Source organism: Alosa pseudoharengus, unplaced genomic scaffold, assembly GCF_046254945.1.
Source record: "Alosa pseudoharengus isolate Yale_2024_CS ecotype anadromous, Long Island Sound unplaced genomic scaffold, YU_APseudo_1.1 YU_APseudo_1.1_scf_16, whole genome shotgun sequence".
Classification (NCBI taxonomy): Eukaryota; Metazoa; Chordata; class Actinopteri; order Clupeiformes; family Clupeidae; genus Alosa; species Alosa pseudoharengus.
This window is the reverse complement of record NW_027468630.1, coordinates 34,528,985-34,538,423: the sequence shown is the minus strand read 5'-3', so window position 1 is coordinate 34,538,423 and position 9,439 is coordinate 34,528,985.

Sequence of the window (9,439 nt, the reverse complement as noted above, 5' to 3'; positions counted from 1 at the left end):
GTGTGTGTGTGTGTGTGTGTACTGTATGTATGTGTGACTTACATATTCTTTAGAGTTTAGTGTTTGCGTGCCAGGCCTTTGGAACAGTGTGTGACTCACTTCCTCAGCTGCCTGGTGGCTATGATCCACTCCCGGGCCAGTCGTGTGGACTGGGGGAACAGCATGAAACATGTCAGATGTTTCAGCTTCTCCAAAAAGCCTGTGCCCTTATAAGTGTAATGTGAGAGAGGAACTTCAAATGGATGAATAAGTGCAGGGCCTCAGTCCTGTATGTGTGTGCATGTTTCTGAGTATACAGTACGTATGTTTGTGTTTGTGTACTTGTGTCTTGTATGTTGCTTGTGTGTGTGCTGTATTTTCTCACGCAGACTGTTTATTTATTCAGGACATTTGAAGGTTTCTCTGTGCATGTGTGTGTGCCTGTGTGTGTGTGGGCCTGTGTGCATGTGTGTGTGCCTGTGTGTGTGTGCATGTGTGCACATGTGTGTGCCTGTGTGTGTGTGTGTGTGCATGTGTGTGTGCCTGTGTGCGTGTGTGTGCCTGTGTGTGTGTGTGTGCGTGTGTGCGTGTGTGTGTGTGTGTGTGTGTGCATGTGTGTGTGCCTGTGTGTGTGTGCATGTGTGTGTGTGTGCGTGTGCTCCAGGTGGCTCCCTCCTCATGCATGGCTCCCCAGCTTTTATTAAGTGTCATTACCAGTGCTTTCAGCGGCCGCGCCCGCCACAAGCCCAGCAAATGTGCTGAGACCCCACAAGCACTCCATAGATATGTGAGCATGCATATGGATGCACTCCTGATCCCTCTTATCTCCCTCTGAGGAGCAGCATTAGGACAGAGACACAGAAAGAGGGAAACCAGGGGAAGAAAGGCAGGAGGGGGCGCTGAGTGAGTGAGAGAGTGTGTGTGTGTGTGTGTGCGTGCGTGTGTGTGTGTGCGTGTGTGTGTGGAGTGTGCTGTGCAGTCATCTTTAATGGCAGGGCCAGAGAGCTATTAGTAAATGAAGGACAGCGGCGTTCATGCTTGATTTGTTGTCATAAATATGTAATAAAAGCCATATTTCTCTCACCGGGGAGTATGTGCTGACTCCAAAACTGGGCTCGGCAGGCTCAAACAGGTGAAGGTGATGTACTGTTCTCTGCCACAGCGTGATGGGAATCATTTTGGGTTGCGTCTTTGTTTTTCTCGAGGCTACAGGCTTGTCGGGTACATTGGGTAGTTTTGTGATGGCGAGAAATAGAAAGAGAACAGAGGCGTCGTTAGGATGCTCGTTTCATTAGCAATTTCACTTTCCGGCTCACTTGCCGCGTGCCCCCCTGATTGATGGAAAGCCAGCGATGTTTATTTGGATATCAGGGAATGAAATATTCATATTGTACGCCTTTCCAAGCAGAAGTTATCTAGATGCGGCGTAAATGGTACTCGGGATTAGATTTTCACAGCAGATTGCTGTTATTAAAGAGAAAGAATGGGGGGATGGATGCAGGAAGGAGGGGATGGGGGGGTGAGCAGCCATCTTCCTTGGAGGCAATCTATTTCTTTTCTCTCTCTCTCTCTCTCTCACGCTCTCCCTCTTCCCAGGCCAAGTCGGAACGACCAAGCGGGCTCTTAATGCACTGAAGCAAAAGTGCTTGGGTCCGCAACCTTTCACGCCTTCACCTCCCCTTTACGTGATTGAATAGTTAATGACTTTGACTTTCCAGAGAGAGAGAGAGAGCATGGGGCCCAGGGCCTGACCATGTTTATGCCTGCCGCACTTGTCTGCCTGTCTGCCACACGCACGTACACACACACACACACACGCACACACACATGCACACACATAGACACAGAAGAACACACATAGACACACAAGAACATACATGCACACACCTGCTTGCCTGTCTGTCTGCCTGCTGGCGTGGCCCCACATGGTCAGCTGCTGGCCCCCTGCCCACACGCTCTGACTCAACACTTGACCGGTGATCTGCTGGCACTCTAGCTGACAGTGCCAGCCAGGAATGTGGCTCCCCTGGCCGTCTTCCTGGCCCGCCAGCTCCTGGTTCTTTTCAGCCATATTGGCGGCAGAACAGCTTCAGATGTTTCTCTCTTGTGTGTTTTTCACCTTGTCTCTGTCTCTTATCTGCTTGCTGATGCACGTGTAGGCAAACAGCTCTCTGTCTTGCACATTTATACACATTTGCACAGGCCCACTCTACACACATACACACATGCAAATGCATACGGCACATCTTCTTTCTGTCACACACTCTATCTCTCCTTTTCTGTTTCTCACAAGACACACACATACAAACACACACACACATACACACATGCTGTCTTTCACTGAGGTCCACACTCCCACATTAACAGCATCACACCTCGTTAGCGCATCCTGTGCTCTTCATCGTGGCAGAATCTGACCCTGTCTAATTGCGTGCCCATGGCTTGTGCACGTGCGCTTGTTTGCTCCGCTCCGGCTGACGCTGACATGGCGACTGCTTATTTATTCTCCTCGGGGCTCGTCTAGCGCATTACAATGATTGACTCATTTCATTCCACGCACATTTTCACCCCTGACGATTATTTGATCAGCTCACAGCTCCCCTAACATACACACGCACACACACACACACAAACACACACACCGTACTCCCACCCCCACATCTCGACTCTCGGCCCCACACTTGTTAGAAAGTCCTAATGCCAGCCAGCCACTTTATTATTATTCACACCCCTCATTGTCTCTTCTGCTAATTACCCACGCCGGAGTGTATCTTGCCCCTTTTCCTTTTTTTTTTAGTCTTTTTTCCCCTTTTGCGTGTGTGTCCGTGAGCCTGTTTGTCCCGGCGGAATTAAGTGGCTCGAAAGGGCACGCATTAGCAATGCAGCCGGAATGGCCAACTACCCAATTGCGTATGCAAAGCCTCCAGACGCGCACAAAAACAACCATCTCTGAGAGAGAGAGAAAAACAGAAGACAGAATAGGGCCGCGTTAGCGCAGGAGGAGCTCAGCTAAATGAGTAGACAGGGCATTTGCATTCATTTAGAGGAGAGAGGGCAGGCGCAGCACTGGCGGTCAGGTAAGGCCGTGGCCCTTTTGTTTGGACGTGAATGAAGAGCGAGTGGGGTTGCACCCCAAGCCTGGTCTCTCATGCACACGGGAGTTTGGTTAATGATGAACGTGCTGCTCAGCTCACCGCTCGGCTGCTTCTTAGCTGACCCTGACCCTCTTGACCCCCAACTCCACCAACCCAGCCCTTCACACAGCAGTCAGGTCAGCCGGGAGACACTCTCCCCAGCACTCAGCCACAGCTGCAGGGAGAGACAGACCCAGAGCCCCAGCCCCAGCCAGGGATCCCTAGAGCAGGAGCAGGAGCCAGAGATGCACAGGGACAACAGGGCACACCAGCGCAGTGGAGAGGAGGTCATCTCTGCAGGGGTAGGTTAGAGCACAGGAGGAAAGTGCTCCTAATGGTAGGTCACAACAGTAGAATGCAGCTTTGGGAGCTGTCAGGCACTTACAAAGTGTAGGACAAATTAACTCTTGACATTTGAATTTGATATGCATATCCTAGATAAGATGTAGTGTGTTGGGTGCTGCTTTTTGTAATTACACTCATAAATGAAAGTAAATCTGGGCCTTTGTGGGTCATTTCACATATTTACAGGATGGCAAAATGTAGCAATACCTGGAATTTCTTATACTGTATTAGACTGTTGTAACAATTTCATTAAGTCATGTTGTGAGCCAAACAGGTTTATAGGATGGTATAGTATCAAAATATGAAGCTAAGATAAGAAAGACCCATATAGCGCCATGGCTTCCAGTGCTCCTGAGTTAATATCACCTCATAGTCTCTAGCAGTTCCAATGTATGTGAAGCAATGTGACGATGACACACCTATGCTGTTGGTCTCAGGCCTCTTGTCCAGACGTGGAGAGGGCTGGCGAGCAGTCGGAGGGAGCAGAGCAGGAAGCAGAAAGCCCTCGCCGTCAACCTGACCCGCAGCTAATGGCTAACGCCCACCACCCTGTGCCCTCTGTGCCCGGGTACACCTTCGCTATGGCAGTGGCGTGGCGAATGGGCCAGAGGGCGCTGGAGAGGAGGCCACTGCTGAGACTGCCCCGTGGGGGTCAGGGGCACCTCTGGAGAGGCAGACTCCCAGGCTGCTCAGGGAATGGACATCCACTACTCACCCAGGCAGACTAGCCATGTGCCAATATGAATTAACTGTGAGAATAAACGTCCTATAAATGATGTGTGTATACAAGACCGGTTACGCTGTAAACATCCTATAAATGATGTGTGTATACAAGACTGGTTACGCTGTAAACATCCTATAAATGATGTGTGTATACAAGAGCAGTTACGCTGTTGTTTTTCGCATTGATTTTGGGGATGTGTACGTAATGGTGGGACAAAAGTAATATAACATAACACTCTGTCATCACAGTTTACCTTTGTAGATTGTGAAGTGTTTGTGTGTCCATTTGTGTGTGAGAAAGTGTGCAGATGTTGGTTAATGTTCTCATTAGGCATGGGCCTTCATTGCATTTAAATGATCAGATATGTATGAGGGTGTTACAGGGAAGTTATTAAGGTTATTAAGTTATAGAATTCTCATGTCACAATAGGGAAAATATATTTATTGAATTGGATCACAACAGTAATATTTATTTTTTATTCAGATTTCTTAACAGGGTATATTGCCAATTATTTTAGGTTATAAAAATGTATGCCTTTTGCAGGAGGGCTTGTGGTCCTTGGATTGCCTTGTTTTTTTGTAATCATTGATGATAATATACTGTGAGTCTTACAATATAAAGCCATATTCATCACTGTATGTAAAATGTATGAAACTGATTTGGCAGCATCAGGATGTATTCTATATTTGGAAAATTAAAACTTTGAAAAATTAATTTCTTGTGTCTCTATAATCAGTGTCTAGACTGGAGTTATATGTGCTTGATGCTTGGTGTGTTCTGATATGTACAATAAAGAATTGAGGAATTGAATTGAGTAGTTAAATGCAGTAGAAAGATGAATTATGTATGCAGTCTACACCAGTTGTTCCTCTCTGAACAGAAGCAAACTATAGAATTAGACCCAGAGTGTATCAACTAGTAGTATAAGCTTGTATTAAGCTTGCTAGTTCCACAGACTGTTGGAGACAGTAGTGTAGCTCTCATAGCCTGCACTCACATTGCTCTTATATATAAAACACAATTACTTGCTAAATGTATTTCTACTTGCATTAGCTAGACAGCAAAACAGTGCTGCATAATAATAGAATTGGAGGTGAGATACTGCGTTCATGAAGTGGACCCATTTAAAATGAGCACACATTTTCATATCCACCTATCATTCCTGAAGCTGATGAATTCCACCCACATTAAATTTTTGTATTACATAAAAGCTTAAAGCCAGCTTAACTCATTTCCATATTGCACCATGATTAGCCTGAGTATTGGTGTTTAAGACTTGAAATTAAGAGCAGTGCTCCAAGGGCTTTAATAGGATGATTTCCCTCAAGCTGTGAAATGACAAAATGGAAAAGCGGCATGTTTGCTCGTCATGCATGTGGATTGAAATGGGATTTTTCCATCTTCAGCCTGCAGACACGAAATAGTGATGATGACCAACATTAAGTTGGTACACCTGCATGTTTTACCGAACCTGTCAATCAATACATCAAAGCCACAAGAACTTGTGGGATTTGAGGGGGGAAAAATATATATATTAAGAATAATATATTCAAGAAGTTTCCAAACATTGAATGATGTAGTTATCTTTCAGTTATATATCCCGCATGTCTTCATCCAAACACTCATTCAATTCACCACATAGTGCACTGGATAATGAATAAGCACCATATAGTTATTCACCATCAAGTGCACTCTGTAGTGAATGAGTGGAGGTTGTGGACACAGACAGGCGGTAGTGAGCCCGGTGTATGTGAGCCTGGTGTCTGTGAGTGTGTGTGTGTGTGCTGCGGGTGGCCCCACACCTTAGTGGTCAGGGGTCGTGTGTTCCCCTTGTTGATTTCCTGTAGCTGTTGACAGTGAAGCGATGCAGGAGTGGCTACAGTCAAAGGGATCGAGCTGCGGCTGTTTGCTCAGGCTCCCGGCTGGCTTAATCCCTGCCTTTCAGGGCGAGGAGACCATCTCTTTCTGCTTTGGCGAAATCAATAGGCAACATTCTCTCTAGCAAAGCAGTCAATACCCCACACTTAAGGTGTCGGAGGGAACTAAAGAAGGCCAATAATTGTTATTAATGCCCGGGGCTTCCCCTGGCCCGGCCTTTAAGGGCACTTATAGTGTTCCACATGGAACGTCAACACAACATGTGCAGTGGTGGCCCTGCTACTTACACCTGTACGTCATGACAGAATAGAAAAGTGGGAGCAAAATAGGACAGTGTGGCCAAACCACAAGCAAGAGGGGGGGGGGGGATAAAAACATTCAGGTTGTCCCCATTTTAAGTAATTGTGATGAATAATCTGTCAAGTAATTTCTCCCAACTTTTAAATTTTTATCCATGCTGCTGTAGTCGTGCCTTTGATACAGTAGCACTTAATTATTGAACAATATCTGTCCCTTGTGACTAATATGAGGGCCACATTGTTCAGGCTGTGTGCAGACTGGGATATCAGACAGCATGGCAGATTAAAGTAATGATGGCACTTGTTAATGCAGCTTTCTTTTCCCTTTTAATGAAGCCAGTTTATTTTGGTGTGAGGAGGCGATGGCATCAATAAGAAAAGAGACGCGTGAGCCTTACAGGAACATGAGAGTGTTGCTGTTCAAGAGGGATGCTGCTTTTAATTCTGCGTAGGCTGGGAAACATGATAAAGACAGCCTATGGAATGCGTCTCATCCATTATTTAGACTGCATCAATTTAAGACTTGATGAAAGTGTAATCTAGCCTTTGTATGCCACCGTCTTCAGCGAGACGGAGCTGTTTGTGCTGCTGGTATGTTGTGCCTTGCAAACAAATATGCACCATGTGAAGGTGACAGCATTGTTCCCAAGGTCATGTGTTGACTCGCCTGAAAGCTTTGTAGTGCTGCAATCATCGTTAAATGGCAGAGAGATATATCCATTCAAAAATAATCATTCAGTGCTCATTGTGTACACTGAGACTAAAGCATCCCTCGAGTGCCACAGCAGAAGTGCTTTTTCTACCTGGGTGTATAACTTGGCATTGTCCTTTTCGTCAACAACCCTTTCATTTACTCGACGCTTGGGAATCCTAAACATTCGTCTCCTACTCTCCACTGAAAGCCACAAGCAGGGGCAAGGAATGATGTTGGGCTCAGTGTGTGTGTGTGTGTGTGTGTGTGTGTGTATGTGTAGGTTGGTTACATTCTTCTCCTGATTCAATCAAGCGAAGGCCATCCACAGCAGGGCCCGGGGAAGAGGAGACGGCTCAAGTTCAGTTTCCACGGGGGCCTGCTGTGCCTCACACGCAGCCTTGGATGTAATTGGGTCCCAGAAGGCTCTTCATTATGGCAGGGGGCACGGAGGTAGCAAACAGAGACTCTGTGTGTGTGTGTGTGTGATGGGGCGGGGGTGGTAGGTTGAGGAATGCCCCCGCACTGCGCCGCCACTCACTGCCACAGCCGCCAGCAGCTGCCTGCCTGCCTGCCGCCCGGGCACCGTCAGCCCTGGAGTTAATTAAAAGAGCAGTTGATGCACTGTTTTCCTCATCAATCTCACTTGTGCTCTTATTAAGTTTGTAATGACAGCGGGCCCCTGTCCCTCACTGCTGGGAGATGAGAGCGGGAAGTGGGGGATTGGGGGGGGGGTGGACAGTGAGGGACATCAAGGGCTGCGTCTCCAATAAACTTCCCAACCACCTGTCAGCGGCCAAGACATGACAACACGTCTCTTGTCTTGTCGCTCTCCGCTCATGGTCACCGCAAGGGGGGTCGTGTGTGTGTGTGTGTGCGGTTAACCTTGTTGCGTGACGAGCAGCTCCTCAAGCGCCCCGCTGCTGACTGCCGCTGCCGCCGCTACTGAGGTTGAAGCAGCCCACAGACAGATAGCTGTGGTTTTATTATTAAGCCTGGACGGCCGGGATCGCCACCGCCTTAACCGCTCACTGGCCGCCTTCTTTAATTCCCTTCATCATCGCAAAGACCTTCAAGCTGAAATCCCCTGTAAAGGTGACGGCCGTCTCTGTCATTCATGCGGGGGATTTTCAAATGTCAGCCAGAACCAGAGATTTGTCTCATTAAAACCGTCGGATGACCACCTCAGCCCTCCACACACAGCCTTACCCCCTCTCTCTCTCTCTCTCTCTCTCTCTCAGACAAGAGGACCTGAGAAAGGAACTGAAAGGAAACATTTATAATAGTCTCTGCTGGCACAGAGACCTTTGCGATCCAGAAGAACAAGAATGAATGCAAAGTTGAGCTGTTCTACTAGGGATCCGAGCTGCTCTACTTCATGGGGCATCTTTGTCTGGATGCATCCACAGCCTTAATAGCATAAGTGGCAGCCAAAGTGCAAGTAACACATTTTCTTTTCAGCTGCACACAACAGCAGTGAGCGTACCTGCTCCATTACTGTGGACACCCAAAGCAGTCCGATAAAATTGCAGTGCTGTGTGATATGGACCATTAAATGTTGTTTAAGCCATTCTTCGGAACCACCTCAAAAGTTGTTCAAGGCTTCTGTGAAAGGAAGAAGCTAAGCTTTTAGAGGCTCGATCAATTTCATAATAGGCTTGAGATGTGCATTTAGCAGAAGCGCAGGTATGTCCAATTTGTTCACCAGAAACACTTCCGTAAACTTCAAGACTGTTTTGGCTATGTTGCTGTGTACAATAAGAGGTTGGAGCGGAGGGCTGCAATCTAATATAATTTCAACCAAGCCAACCAACTAAACCAGTTATTTGGAATCCAATTCGAACCATTCACAGTGACTAATCCTGACCTGAAGACAAAGCAGAAGAGTGGAAATCTCCCCAAATCCTCAGCAAACCTGCTGCGTCTGGCCCTCAGGAGAACGTCTGGAGAGGAGTAAAGGACAGGGCTTTGTTTGGCCAAGGAGGGTCATCCATCATAATTATAATTAGAAAGTGTCACCTCACCTTTCTGCCCCATCAGCGTCTGATTTAATATTCTCTGCTTGCGGAGAGTAATTGAATTGTGTGTGTGTGAGAGAGAGAGTTTTTCAGTCAGAGAGGGAGAGAATAGTTGAGTGTGTGTGTGTGTGTCTTGTGTTTGCATATAAGTTAGACCCAGGGGGTGCTGTGGGAAGAGGGGAATTAATTAAAACACAGGTCTATCCTTTCTGCAGCGCCAGTAATGAGCAAGTGCAGCGCCATGAATGCTTATGTATTCAAATGGAGTTGGTTTAGTGGAGCCAGTGTTCCTCAAGAGCAGGGTAAACACCAGGGCTGGTGGGGAGAGGAGACACTGCTGGGGTAATAGGAGGCTGAACATATATGTGTTG